The 15,950-nt window shown below is 42.9% G+C and overlaps 2 protein-coding genes across 2 annotated transcripts in view; one reads left to right on the top strand and one right to left on the bottom strand.

Annotated features, from left to right (window-relative positions):
- The window catches only part of LOC308077626 (uncharacterized protein), a 31,489-nt gene that overhangs the window by 4,179 nt on the left and 11,360 nt on the right, over positions 1-15,950 (bottom strand). The window lies entirely within an intron of this gene.
- Positions 2,283-15,950, top strand: part of LOC308077655 (uncharacterized protein) — a 30,325-nt gene continuing 16,657 nt past the window's right edge. Inside the window, exon 1 of the mRNA XM_080418485.1 lies at positions 2,283-2,336. The gene's annotated coding sequence lies outside the window, so the exon portion shown is untranslated. The remainder of the gene's footprint in view (positions 2,337-15,950) is intronic.

The following is a 15,950-nucleotide window of genomic DNA, read 5'->3' as shown; positions in this document are numbered from 1 at the left end:
GGTGTGTGGCACATAGCGTCTCTGCCCCATAGCCTGTAGATCTCTCACACATGATTGGCGTAGCCTGCGTTGCCAGGTCTGCCTTTTGTATAAGTGATTTTGGGCTTATTTGGGCGTAGCCTGGGCAGCATATCTTTTTGTGTCTATGATCCGGTCGGGAGCGGAAGTAACTCTACGTCACCAGGCGCGTCATCCGCGTCATCAGGTGGCCGGATTGGCAGATCCGGAAAGACGTCACCCCAAAATAGGTCCGTCCTAATAAAATCCTTGATGCGGCATAGTTTAGCTTATTTTTTTAATATAAATGTGCATGCACTGTCCGGAGACTATTTAGAGTCTGTATTATCCCACGGGGAAATTCTATTCCATTTAAATAGGGATTAGGGAACCAAAACAAAGCGGCACCGCAAAACCGGATGGGCAGAATCCGGAAAGATAATTATTTTCTTTCTTTTTTTTTCAGTAGGCGTGGCCTAGACCGGATCATATGGGTCTTTAATAACGCACCAGGCTTTCCTCCGAGGTGGAAACAATGGTGACGCGAGGTTAATTTGGGCGCGCTTTTGGGGCTCGTTTGCATAGACCACGTTCTTTCACGGATGTGGCAACGAAGGTGCTCAGTTTTGGTCGCAGATAATGATGATTGGCTGTTAAAAGAACCATCCAGAAGTAAATTGCGAGCTGGCGAATTGATTTGCATAAGTATTGGGGCATAATGCGTTTCATATTAATTGTACATCCTGCAAGTACAGTAACGGTATGGGAAGCAGCTGGTGTTATACAGGCAGAATATTGAGGAATTTTGGGGGGAAATGTGAAGTTAGTTGGTCTGCCTTTTTTATAAGTGATTTTGGGCTTATTTGGGCGCGCTTTTGGGGCTCGTTTGCATAGACCACCGCAGCGCTTGTTTCTTGCCCGTTTCACGGATGTGGCAACGAAGGTGCTCAGTTTTGGTCGCAGATAATGATGATTGGCTGTTAAAAGAACCATCCGGAAGTAAATTGCGAGCTGGCGAAGTGATTTGCATAAGTATTGGGGCATAATGCGTTTCATATTAATTGTACATCCTGCAAGTACAGTAACGGTATGGGAAGCAGCTGAAGCAGAATATTGAGGAATTTTGGGGGAAAATGTGGAGTTAGTTTGGCCATGTGTCTGCTTGGAGAGTGGCCCCATACACTCGTGTACACTCCATGAGTGTGGCCGCCAATTATGGTAGCAGGATTACTGGCCACGCCCAGGAAGTACAGTAGGTAGGAAGGTAGGGAAGTAGGGGGGGTGGGGAGCCCCATATCAAGGGGTTTCCTGTTTACCAGTGTTGCCATGTCTGCTTATAATAAGCGACTTTGGACTTGATTCTTAAGTGTAGTTGCTTATTTTGGCTTGCTTCCTGATTAAACTGATTTAAACCAGTGGTTCCCACATTCTTCTCATGTCCACTAATAGGGAACGTGAGCTCGGTTTAGACCGTCGTGAGACAGGTTAGTTTTACCCTACTGATGATGTGTTGTTGCAATAGTAATCCCGCTCAGTACGAGAGGAACTGCGCAGTTCAGACATTAATATGTTTTTTTCTGCGGACCCCCATCCGAAAATATTTTGTGCCAGGGACCCCATACAAGATTTTTGTTGTTAAAATGTTTAAAAAAAACTCTCTCTTTTCCCACCAGTGTTTTTTGAAAATAGCAGATCTACAAGCTCACAACATGTCGCGATGTGACGCGTTGTTAGCTTGTAGATCTGCTATTTTCAAATAGCTGATGTAAAGTGGTCTTGATCACATGACTATAGAGATACTGTGTACCGATTTGTGTGATTTTTGGACAGAATCTGAAGGAGTAATAGCAAAAAAAAAAGTTTTACAAATTTGTACTGTACATTCTGTACAGTACACAGTATTGGTGCAGTTTGTAAGCTTAGTCACAAGTGGGTTTCATTGTTTTGAAATGGCTGGGTACTATTATGCAGCTCTGCACACCCATATTTTTTCATTGTAGATTTTATGGCAACGTATCCACACAATTTCTAAATCTGATCAGTCACAAGGCGTGCAACCATAACAGTCAGTTTAATTTTTAATTGCTCTCTGTAACTCCATGAGATTTAATAAGCTTCTCAAACCTGCATTTGTTTTGCAAGGTCACAGTTCCACCAAGACAACCCAATATAGCCTACAGTATAACACCCACCATTGCAAAAGATACAAACCTCCTTAATGATAACTGTGATTGGCTGAATAACACTATATATACCATCATGATAATGTGTCTTGCATTGACGACTGTATCACAGCAAGGACTGATTGGGAACTGAACTACACCATACGATTCAAGAAGGTATGATAACACAGATACCAGTCAAGAGAGTTATAGAGCAGCTGCTTCCCAAACTCTCCCCGGGACCCAAACTAGTGAAAATAGCCAAACTACAAGCTTACGATGCGTCGCAATGCGACACGTTGTGAGCTTGTACTTAATATTTTTATGCTGACCAATTTTTATTACCCATAAAAATTGGTCCGCGACCCACAAATGGGCCGCAAAAATTATTGGATAAGAAAATTAAATGTATACGACAGGTTCCATCCCAGCCTGTAGGAATACATACAGTGACACATATCACCCTCCCTGCCCGGCTTCCCTTCCCCGAACACGGGCCAATTGTGTTTGTATTGAGCTCAACAAAACCGGATGCACCGCGGTGGATTCGAACCCCTAGACTCCATGACGGTGGGCACCACCCGAGCGCCGTACGGACCCCCGTTGTTTTGTTCTTTCTTTTTTTCTGGGACCCTAATCCAGTGGTTCTCAACCTGTGGGTAGGGGGTCCCCACATGATTTTGGGGGGGTCCCCAGATGACAGTAAAGTGACAATTTAATAACTTTTAAGATCTTTTTAATACTTAAAATAAAAAGACCATTACTGGATCAAAAGTAATCAACACATTATACTATAAAAACTGGTCAAAAATTGGGCTATGTGAAAAGTTGGGGCAGAGGTTCTGAATTGGCATCCAGGGAGTGTGTGTGCACAGTTTCGGAGCGAGCGGGCCAACGGTTTCGGAGATTAGCTGTTCACAGACGGACACATGGACGGACACACACACACACACACACACACACACACACACACACACACACACACACACACACACACACACACACACACACACACGGACGGACGGACGGACGGGGGGTAAAACATACTCTCTCGCCATGCCTTCGGCCTGGCGGAGACAATAAGTATTTTCCTCTGTGAACTACTCCTTTAAAGGCCAAAGCCCCGGATGGGATGAGTCCTAAGTTGTTGTATTGCCCCTTTCCCTAACTGTTGTATTAAAAGACAATTTAAGTTACAAGCCAACTGACTCTGAGCCTCTTATTTTGTTGTGAATTTTGCACATCTTCTCCCCCTGGGTTGCCACATTTTGGTGGAGAATACGGGTAGTTCCAGTGCTGATAGGACAAGACTGCCCCATTTTCTGGCTGCTGTGGGGCCGTAAGACTGTTGACCACAAGAGAGGTAGTAAAAAGAAAAAGCCCAGGCGCCAGACAAAAGTGAAGCGGGTGCATGCCTGTTGCTGCCCCTTCCGGTGGCCCACTTTCAGCTGGATCCGAGACAGATGAAGAGGCTCGCGCCCCAGCAGAGACCCCAGGGAGGGAGGACACAAGGCCGGACATGTCCTCGTCCGACTTTGCTGAAGCATTCTCTAGTCCCTCTGAGCCTGGCCCTTGAACAATGTATGTGTGTGTGTGTGTGTGTGTGTGTGTGTGTGTGTGTGTGTGTGTGTGTGTGTGTGTGTGTGTGTGTGTGTGTGTGTGTGTGTGTGTGTGTGTGTGTGTGTGTGTGTGTGTGCATGTGTGCGCCCCTTAATGTTTAGAGTCGAACATTCTTTTATCTTTTATATTCAAAGAACAGCCTTAAAGGAGTAGTTCACCCAAAAAGTACTTATTTTCTATCAATTACACACCTCATGAAGCCTTGAATTCATGGAGATATTTTTTTTATGTTTTACTTCTAGATGTGTAGATGTGCGCTGGAATGTGGGAGAAGCGAGAGCAAACCAGTGACACAAATGTCACACTCCCACATTTAGCAGAAAATTGCTTTTTTTTTTACAAAGCCATGCCCATTTTTGGGCAGTTCTTTTCAGGTTTTTTTAGAGTTCTTAATCTGCTTTGCTGCAACACAACACAACACAATTTGCAGAGTTTGGGCAATTTGGACAACTTAACCTTGAACCTTGAACCTTTACTGAAGTGTTTTTATGTAATGGCAGTGGTGGAGTAAGTAATCCTATTTGTTACTGAAGTGAAAACAAAAATGTCACAAGAAGTAGTCGGTTACAAGTTAAAGTATTTAAAATTGTACTTGAGTAAAAGCACACATTATTACTATGCAGTATAAATAACAGTATAAATACAATATGGTCACAGTGCTGATAATGGTCCATTGTGAGCAAATCACTGTGCAAATCATAGAGCACATCAGCAATGCAGGCCAAAATGGCCAGTGGGGTGCCACAAACATTCTCAGTCAACCACATTTAATAATAGCAGAGGAATACATGCTCTGCCTTGGTTAGAAAGACAATCTGTCTATTATCTAAAAACAATTAACACAACATAGATAATAGTGGTGTCACAATTAATGAAAACATGGGTCGCATGTGGTCAGTAACTTATTTATGATGTGTTGTTTTTAAACACAGGGAACAGGATGCTTTTAAAATAAATCTCCTCTCCTTCCTTATTAATGTAATTATGTTAAACAACAGTTTATACTTCAGCACACATTTTCATTACTAATTACTACTGTTTGACTTCACAAAGCAGAACATTAAACGCATTTACCACTCATTTACTGCCAATGTAATTGACGTGGTTGGGGGGGGGGGGGGGGGCTGTGAATGCACCACCGAAGAAGAGTACAACCAGAAATCACGTGACCTAAAAAAAAAAGAAGCTTGCTCCATTCATGTTAAAGGATTCACTAAAGTATTTTTTTCTCTGATTTCCAAGTGTTTTTCAAAAAACATGCCACATTCAAACGACCATAGCTCTGGAATGGAGGATTGTGGCCGGCCGATTTCTTTCTCCGTTTTCGCTGGCAAGGGGACGGTAGACGGATGAATTAATTAATTCCGTGGCAGTGAATGAGTTAACCCTGGCATCCCCATGTTGGACAATCTTTTTTTTAATCCAAAATGTTCCCCTTTCCACCCCCCTTTTTTTTTTTTACATTCACCAACATGTTTCAAAGTAGCTGGGCTATTTTGCTGAGGAGATTTGGTGTAGAGGGAGAAATAGAGGGGTCCAAGGCCCAGTCAACAGAGTATGTAGGGTTCATCAATGAAGTTGAGAGAAACTAGCTTGACACTCAGCCTGAATTTTCATTTCGTTTCACTCCATTATTCAGTCTGAACTGAAAGCCCTCTTCAGTGCAGCCGTTTTCTGAGATGGGGGTGTGGCCAAAGTGGGATTCTTAAGATCCCGATTGGGCCGGGCCGCCGGTTAGATTTTCAACCGAGAAAACCCCGCCTTTTACAGCGTCACCAGACCCTGAATGCGAGGCTAGCGATTTCAGGGGCTGGAGCCAGGCTAGAGAGAAACCTCACTTCTCACAAATCCAGTTGTATTCATAATGATTTGAACATAAAGCATTATTATACCATCCTCCATCATTGTGCCAGACGTATGCACAGTTCCAGTCTTCATGGTTACGAGGCCATCTCCTGCCGCCCCAGCTGCCCCAGTACCTGAATAAACAGAATAAACAACATCATGTATTTTAACCACATGCACTCACTCACATACTGTGGCTTTGATAGAATTGCAATATAAAAATATAGCTGCAAGTAGCAATAAGCGGGTTTGAGGCATAAGGCAAAAAGCGATATGCAACAATAGCACAATAAGTAGAAACAGAATAGATTGAACTTGAGACAAAGCAGCCCATGCAATTAACAAATGAGCATTCTCAACAGCTGAGCAGAGGGATTGTGGATAGTACGGAGGGGAGAAATTGGGGTTGAGAACCTCACTCATGGACACTTCAAGCCATGGCCATTGACAGGAATCGAACCCTTGACCTTTGGGACTCATAGGCTGTTACAGAGAGAGAGAGAGAGAGAGAGAGAGAGAGAGAGAGAGAGAGAGAGAGAGAGAGAGAGAGAGAGAGAGAGAGAGAGAGAGAGAGACTAATGAGGAGTGAGTGAGGGCAGGTGTGATTATGGATTGAGAGGGAGTGACAGCAGGTGAGGTGGGTGGATCCAATCCATGGGAATAGGCCTGGGGGAGTGTTGCACACTAGGATGACTCTTTTCTACAAGAACATGTCAGAACATTTACAAACAAATACTGTCAACTGCCATTTCATCTTGTCTTTAAAAAGTGAACATGCAGAACATGGATGCTTCATCCAGGCTGAAGTTGTCTGTTGAAGATCTTAAACTTTTGCCTTCTGTCATGAACGAAGCCCCTGTTTCACTAGCACTAAGATCACTCGTTCACAAACCATTTACCAATGGAGAAATTGTACGTCTCCTCGGAACCGAAACTGGTGAAAGTAGCCGATCTACAAGCTCAGAAACACGTTGCTATCTGAAAAGTTGTGAGATTGTAGATCGGCTATTTTCAGAATGAAGTATGTCATACATTGAAAAAACACTCTCAAATAAGCATTTTACGTCTTTAACAATTGCATATGCATTAATTGATGCAGTCGTGTTTTGTGCGATGAAATTGAAAAGTAGCCTACCCGAGGTGAGGTTTGAACCGGTGACTTTGAGGTTGTGAGGCAGGTGCTGTAGAGTGAAGCCATTTGACCATCAGACCTGAACTGGTGAACTGGTGGTGGAAAATCTAAGGGTGGGGCTTACTGGTCAAAGTGATAGATGTTTTCCTCATGAGTCAAGGCACATGTGTTAGCAAGTTTCATGGCTGTCGGCCAAACGAGGCATGACTTTTACCTGTTTAAAGTTTGCATTTTCAAAAAATTGCTATAGCGCCCCCCTTTGGCCAATTGCAGTAAGATTGGTTTCAGTGATATTTGGAATGACCCTCTAGATTACTGCAAAGTTTCAAACAAATGTGAGTTTGCATGTATGTGTTAGGGGCAGACGAATAATTTTCATAAAACTGCAATATTCATTGGCTCATTAAAGCTTAATATTTTCATTTATGGAAAATCCGCCACTAACGTTTTGTCGGCATAGGTCCAAAGTACATTGTGTAGAACGTTTGATGCTAATTGCTCAGAAATCACTGCAGAAACACAAGTTTAAGTTTTTTTCAAACTGCTCAAAATGGCGGAAAATCTAAGAGCGGAGCTTACTGGTCAAAGTGATACATGTGTTCCTCATGAGTCAAGGCACAAGTGTAAGCAAGTTGCATGGCTGTCGGCCAAACGAGGCATGACTTTTACCTGTTAAAGTTTGCATTTAAAAATAATTGCTATAGCGCCCCCCTTTGGCCAATTGGAGTAAGATTGGTTTCAGTGATATTTGGAATGTCCCTCTACATTACTGTAAAGTTTCAAACAAATGTGAGTCTGCATGTATGTGTTACGGGCAGATGAATAATTGTCATAAAACTGCAATATTCATTGGCTCATAAAAGCTTCATTTTTTCACTTATGGAAAATCCGCCTCCCCAGTTTGTCGGCATAGGTCCAAAGTTCATGTGTAAAATTTCGTGCAGATTGCTCAAAGATCCCAGGAGGAGATAGATTTTTACTGTTTTTCATATAATTGAAAATGGTGGGAAATCTAAAGGTCAGAGGTCAAAAGTCAGAGTATGAAAGTTGTTAGGCATGAGGAGCATGTATCGAAGTTTCATGGCTGTAGGTCAAACAAGGCATGAGTTGTACCTGTTCAAAGTCAATTGAGTGAAATAGCGCCACCCTTTGGCCAATAGTTGTGAGTTTCGTTTCTTAGCCGTTTGGCATAGCCCTCTACCATATTGCCAGAACTTCAAAAACGGCGGAAGAAGAAAGCCAAGAGATGCAATAAGGCTTCGAGCCTTATAGGCCTCGAACCCTTAATTAAAACAATCTAAAATGTCTCACTGTGTTGTGCCTGTCAGTGGTGTTCCATTCACCCATGTCCATTTTCCTGCTGTCCTTTTCAGACCAATCCATGTGTGTGATGCTCCATTCCATGCGTTCAATCTTCTGATTAATTCCTGATTAATTAATTAATTGTCAATGGCATAATTTTTTGTTTTCACTATTATCACAACATTACATTACATGCATCTACAGTATGTTGAAGATAGACACTGCACGGCCGCACGCACCCACGCACGCACGCACGCACGCACGCACGCGCGCACGCACGCACGCGCGCACGCGCACACACACACACACACACACACACACACACACACACACACACACACACACACACACACGCACACGCACACACAGACCTGTTCTTTTTTGCTGTTAATGATCACCAGATCAGCTCCTGTCTTCAGACATTGTTCTCTACTCTCCTCCCAAGTTTTCTTTTGAGTAGATGTGTAATAACAGCTGTCTGCAACCTTCATCCATCCACTGGGACAGGACCTGACTAAACATCAAACAGGGGTTTTATTGATGGATACATACTGTAATTACAATGATAGTAGTCAAATACTAAACCTTATAAGTAAAGAATTGAGTAATGTTATCAGAATGATAACATTATTAATGATGACAGCGATGATGAGGATTTACTCTGTAATGTCTTTATTACAGTGGAATGTCAACATAAATATATATATATATATATATATATATATATAACATTATATTATTATTAATTTAGGCTCAAAGTTACCTAGTTTCCCTTTAAGCTGGTTTACTTCACTCTGCAACATGTCTCTCTCCAGTAACAGGTTGGTGTAAGTTGTCTTTAAATGGTCTCTCTCTATGGTCAGGTTGGTGTAGTTGGTCTTTAAATGGTCTCTCTGCAGGGTCAGGTTGGTGTAGTTGGTCTTTAAATGGTCTCTCTCCATGGTAAGGTTGGTGTAGTTGGTCTTTAAATGGTCTCTCTCCATGATCAGGTTGGTGTAGTTGGTCTTTAAATGGTCTCTCTCCTTGATCAGGTTGGTGTAGTTGGTCTTTAAATGGTCTCTCTCCATCGTCAGGTTGGTGTAGGTGGTCTTTAAATCGTCTCTCTCCATGATCAGGTTGGTGTAATTGGTCTTTAAATAGTCTCTCTCCGTGGTCAGGTTGGTGTAGTTGGTCTTCAAATGGTCTCTATCCACGGTCAGGTTGGTGTAGTTAGTCTTTAAATGGTCTCTCTCCAGTGTCAGGTTGGTGTAGTTGGTCTTTAAATGGTCTCTCTCCAGTGTCAGGTTGGTGTAGTTGGTCTTTAAATGGTCTCTCTCCATGGTCAGGTTGGTGTAGTTGGTCTTTAAATGGTCTCTCTCCATGGTCAGGTTGGTGTAGTTGGTCTTTAAATGGTCTCTCTCCAGTGTCAGGTTGGTGTAGTTGGTCTTTAAATGGTCTCTCTCCAGTGTCAGGTTGGTGTAATTGGTCTTTAAATGGTCTCTCTCCGTGGTCAGGTTGGTGTAGTTGGTCTTTAAATGGTCTCTCTCCGTGGTCAGGTTGGTGTATTTGTTTTTTACATGGTCTCTCTCCATGGTCAGGTTGGTGTAGTTGGTCTTTAAATGGTCTCTCTCCAGTGTCAGGTTGGTGTAGTTGGTCTTTAAATGGTCTCTCTCCAGTGTCAGGTTGGTGTAGTTTGTCTTTAAATGGTCTCTCTCCATGATCAGGTTGGTGTAATTGGTCTTTAAATGGTCTCTCTCCAGAGTCAGGTTGGTGTTTAAATGGTCTCTCTCCAGTGTCAAGTTGTTCACTAATTGGTTATTGGCTGGATTATCTGCAAAGGACACAAATGGCCATTATAAACAGTGTTGTTGCTACTGTTTATGACAAAATGAAGCATCGGTGCTTCTTGTCAAAGGGGTGCACATAACTTTTTTGGTCTATTACTCAGAAGAGCACCTGGACATGTTACTTGGTGCTCACCTAATAAATGGTCCGGTCCTGACTCTGTCAGGATTCGAGGACACACTCACACAATCACGTGCAGCATGCGTCCCCTTCCCTTCCGCCTAATGGCTGTGTATGGGGCCGACTACTGCTTTAGCGTGATTGTGTGAGTGTGGCTTCAGGAAGTAAATTCCTGTCCCAGCGGTCCCAGCTGTTGGTGCGCAAAAGCGCTTCCCTTTGTCTGATGTGCCGCGCAGCATGCATGCGTAGGTGCGCATGCGCACCTGCGCACCAGCGCACCAGTTATGTGCACCCCTGTCAATGTGTTTGTTTTTGCGTGGATGATATGGTCTAATATCCTTGGATTACATCCATAACTACTAGGCAATATGTCCGCAGTCACAGTATTTTTTGATAGATAAAAAAATAATTCTTTTTTTGTTTGGCCGCCCCAGTCTGTGATTTGTGAAACAGTGATGTTACCAAAACAATTAGCAACATCTGTAGAATTATATTTAGGTTATTATCCTCCAATAATTAACCAAAGCTATGTGAGGGTGGTGAGCCCAAAATCTCTTCTGCCCGGTTCTCTTCAGTGGCTGGAGCAATTGAACTGCATTTGCACACAGCCATTGGCCATTACCATGTGCACAGAACAGCAAAGCCTGTTTTTCGCTTTCCCCAAATGTCAGCTGTTTATTAGCGTTTTTATGTAAAAGAATGCCGCCATGGTTACAGCGTCACGAGCTATGGGATGAATGATCAAACTGCGCATGCGTCGAATCCATAGACCCACTGTGTTACACCGTTGCCGTCTGCCACAAGCACACACAGAGAACGTGCTTAAACCAACGTACGTGTGTGTGTGTGTGTGTGTGTGTGTGGGGGGGGTGGGGTACCACGACGGGACACACGCGTGGCTCCAGCTGTGTGTGTGTGTGTCCGTCCGGCCGTGTGTGTGTGTGTGTGTGTGTGTGTGCGTGTGTTTGTGTGTGTGTGTGTCGGGACGCGGCGACGGGACGCGTGCGCGTGCGGGTCCGTCTGGCCGTGTGTGTGTGTGTGTGAGTGTGTGTGGGGTGAGGGTTCGCGTGTGTGTTCACTGCGACTGTGGGACGGGATGTGCGCACGTTTAAAGGGCCCGTACACACTGCCCGATGTTTGAAATGGTGGAGAGTAAACAGATCGTTAAGCATTTCACATTGCACGAGTTTCTCTCTTGAAATCGCACTATATATATCATTGTGGTTCTCGCACGATTGATTGGTCGGCGACAGGGGTTCACTAATTGCAAGATATTTCACCACGATGTAATCCCGCACCATACATACATTTGTTTTTATTCCAAACGTCTCACGAAAACGTGAAAGGCTCCCGTGATATATGCGCGAGACTGAGACAGGACGCTAATGATTGACATTAAATAATTCTCTTTCTCTGTATGTCTCTCGCTTTCTCTCTCGCCCTCTCTAAAACAAACGTTTCAAAAAGTCAACCACGGTGCAATTCTGAGCCTTGTTTCTTAATGTTGTTTTTTTCCCTTGAAAATAGCTGCGACGCGTTGTGAGCTTGTAGATCGGCAATTTTATTTGTATATAGGTTTAAAGTGCTCATGTCGCTTTTGTTGGGCTTGTTTTCATAGACCTGGTTGCTTATTTCTCTCGCAAAATCTGGCAATACTGTTCATACATACTGTACATACGTGTACGCACACACACACACACACACACACACACACTCACACTCTCTCACACACACACACACACACACACACACACACACACACACACACACACACACACACACACACACACACACACACACACACAGCGAGCAAGCCCTATTCCTGTCAAATAATAAACAGCCCCATCCTTGAGCAGGCTCGCTCACTCTCTCAATCTGTTTTATAATGTTTAACTTAATACAGGACTGTCTGGACGGTAATATTGCGGTTCTATGCGGGAGGACTAGCCACGGTGCGTGGCTGTAATGTGCTCTCATTGGCTGTAGCGTGGTTCTAGATCGGGCCGACAGACCCAAATATCCAACATGTTTGAAATCTAAAAGTTGTCAGGAACATCTCGCCGACCGCACTTTATCGGGGTGGATCTTCTTGGAGTACCTTACATACTGCGCGATCAACACCTCGCCGAGGAACGCCCGATCTTGACTGAGATCGGTGGTTTTGTCGGCGAACACCAGAAAATATCACCGACAGTGAAATCGGGTCAAATATCGTACAGTGTGTATGGTCTTAAGCACTGTCTGTATAACCCCAAGTTTGCAAATACTTTTGCCTGCACACTTCACCGGGTATGGTCAAGGGATTATAATTCTAAACCTATGTTGCTGCTGTTTATAAATACAGCCTACCAGTTGAAGAAATTGCAGATTGACTTTATCCTTTTATGAAATATCTGAGGCTTTCAGGGTTTTTATGGAAGATGCTTCTGAACATCAGTTTACAATTAAGCAATGGAACATGTATTCTATTGATAGTTTGACTCTAATACTCTTTCAACTTAATAAAAATGGCATGATAACTTTAATCCATGTTGATTCCACAGCTCTGTATTAGATTCCTGTCTGGTCGATTGGTGTTCTGATATTTCTATATTTATATTTGTTCTGGATTGACACAGTAATCTGTTAACACCCACTTTAGTTATTGTACTTTGCAATAATGGACACATAAAGACTACACTAGAAACCATGGGAACTAGAAAGGGGTGCTCCATGGAGCTCATATCCCCGCCAGGATGGGCGGTATGTTCAGTAGGTGATAGCCAGCCAAGCCTACTACCAAAAGTAGTACCAAAAACGTTGCTACTATTCTGAGGGGATTTCTATTGATTCCAGTGCAATATTCATTTGTTTCGCTTCCAGCTAACGCTGTGACATTAATTACATAATCAATTACGTTGACGGCCCATAGGGAGAGGTCTTTACAATTTAGACACCATAGCTACGAAACGTCAGTCAACACACTCCCTGAGTGAGTGATGTGGTAGTTTTGTGACGTGGCATACTCACAGCGCATGGCCTGGACTATGATCACAATGGTGGAAACTAACTGCATAAGACACAGCATCCCCTGACAGAGAGCAGCAACACTGAGAGGCCTTCTCGCTGGTTTAGAGCTCTGTCCTGCAAGAGAAATTACAGCTGCTAGGGTGTGCAGCAACTGAGAGACAAAAACGAAGTGATTTGACTGATCAACATTCTCTCTAAAAATGCTTTTACACATCAAAGGAATGATACTGAAGGATACGTGTGGTGCAAGAAAATCTGAATTAAATGTTGCAGGAAAGACTGGGCTTTTTTGTTCGATAAACTCTTTTTCCACTTTGACACAATGACATCACCTTGAGAACAATTCACAAATTTGTCAAACTCACCCTGAGCAGTGGTGGGAAAAGTACTAAATGTTTTACTTAAGTAAAAGTAGTAATACCAGAATACTCTGTAACAAGTAAAAGGTCTGTGTTCAAAATGTTACTTGAGTAAAAGTACAAAAGTATTGGCATCAAAATATACTTAAAGCAACAAAAGTAAAAGTACTAAAATGTTTGAAAATAGCAGATCTACAAGCTCACAACGTGTTGTGAGCTTGTAGATCGGCTATTTTCAAATAGCCTATGAATAAAATAGGGCTGAAGTGGTTAATGTATGTTTTATAACATAATAATTTATACCTGCCCAAAGTAACTTGTAACTAAAGTTTTCAAATAATTGTAATGGAGTAAAAGTGCAACATTTGCCTCTGCCCTCTGAGATGTAGCGGAGTAGATGTAAAAGTACAGAAAAAATGGGAAATACTCCAGTAAAGTAAACATTCCTCAAAAGTGTACTTAGGTACAGTACTTGAGTACATACACTTAGTTACTTTACACCACTGACCCTGATTGTGCCTACCAGCTGCATTCTCCCTCCTGTCCTCCTGTGGTCCAGAGATGAAGTCGTCCGCGCCCTCGTAGATGTCCACCACTCTCTCCCCCTTGTCTCTCCTCTCCTCCTCCAACTGTCCACTGTCCTCAGTGTCCCCTCTCTGTCCTCCGTCTCCATCTCTCTGTCTGACCTTCTTGGCACGAATATCTGCCGACATCTTAGGAGGATGAGAGGCTTGAAAAACGAACTACTGACTACACTTTGTCTATTACTCTCCTGTATTGTTTAGTTATATCAAAATATCACTCTACACGATTGCTGGTTAAATAAACATACTGATTTAACAAAATGTGACCATGTCTGTCTGTGGCTGTTGCAATGTATTATTAATAAAGGAGGAAGACAGAATCCACACTGCACCGCCCCGATCACACAAACAAACAAATACACACACAAACACGCACGCACGCACGCACGCACGCACACACGCACAGTTTCAGAATAAACATTGCTGTTCACATTAAATGTGTGCTCACACATTGACCCTGCAGAGCACAGTGACTCAACAGTATAACTGCACGACACAAAAAGGGAAGTTTGTTCTGTAGATCTGAATAACTTTTGCCAAATGAGACCCCCCCCAACACACACACACACACACACACACACACACACACACACACACACACACACACACACACACACACACACACACACACACACACACACACACACACACACACACACACACACACACACACAACACACATACCTGGCACACCCTTCCAATCCAATCAAACTTTATTTATATTTAAAAACAACAGAGTTGACCAAAGTGCTTTACAGTGAGAAGTAAAAGACACAATATGAACACAGTAAAACAGGATAAAACAAATGAAAACAGAAAACTACTAAAATCATGAACACAAAGTAAAACTCTCACACAAAGCTATGGAATAAAAATGTGTTTTAAGATGATGTTTTAAAACAGAGTGTTTTTTTAATTATGTAACTCATGGGTGAGAAATAAAAAATAGTTGCTCCATTGATTAGAAATTGATAACACTGCACATAGTCCTACTGGCTGGGACGTAGCAAGGCCACAATGTAGAAATTAAAGATGGTCCGATCAGGTTTTTTGAGTCCGATCACCGATCACCGATCACCAATCACCTTAGTCTGATCGTCCGATACCGATCACCGATCCGATCACGTGGGAGGGCATTTCTATTGTTTAAATATATATAGTTTTATATTATTATTTATGCATGTAGAATTTATTTTGTATCGTTTATTTTGTAGCAATAAAAGACTATGTCTCAAAACACTGGCTGACAGTTGAATTATTGCCAACAAAATAAATATGAAAAAGTGCTCCTCGGAGCACGTACAGTCTCCGCCAGGTTAGGTAGGTTATTGTGGCCTCCTGGTGGCCACAATAACTATAATATATATCCTATAATAGGCCAATGTGAAAAGGGTGCCATTTATTCTTAGGCCTTTCACGGCAATCGGACCTTGCATTCATGATTTGAGGCATTTTGTTCCAAAAATGTGTTTTGCTAAATTAGACCTGCTGGTGGCGCTATAACAGGCCAATGTGAAAGGCTGGCATTTCTTCCTCGGCCTAATGGGAATTTGCGTGTGAAATTGCACGGAAAGTGCAAGCTGCGTTCATGATTTGAGGCATTTTGTTCAAAACGGACCAATCCTGCAAATTTTGGAAGCCAATCTTAGCCAATGAGGATGGAATATGGACAATCGGACATATCCGTGTTGATCACATGACTATAGAGATACTGTGTACCGATTTGCATGACGTTTGGATAAAATCTGTAGGAGTAAAAGGGTTTTTCACAAATCGGCCTCCTGGTGGCGCTATAACAGGCCCATGTGAAAAATTTGGGGCAGAGGTTCTGAATTAGCATCCAGGGAGTGTGCGTGCACAGTTTCACAGCGACCGGGCCAACGGTGCCTGAGATTAGCTGTTCACAGACAGATGGACGGACGAACACACAAATGGACACACAAACGGACGGAAAGGGGGTAAAACATACTCTCTCGCCATGCCTTTCGGCCTGGCG

Source organism: Gymnoscopelus braueri (assembly GCF_963280865.1).
Source record: "Gymnoscopelus braueri genome assembly, chromosome: 2".
NCBI classification, from domain to species: Eukaryota; Metazoa; Chordata; class Actinopteri; order Myctophiformes; family Myctophidae; genus Gymnoscopelus; species Gymnoscopelus braueri.
The sequence above is the reverse complement of the archived record's forward strand: the minus strand, read 5'-3'. Positions and strand labels throughout refer to the sequence as shown.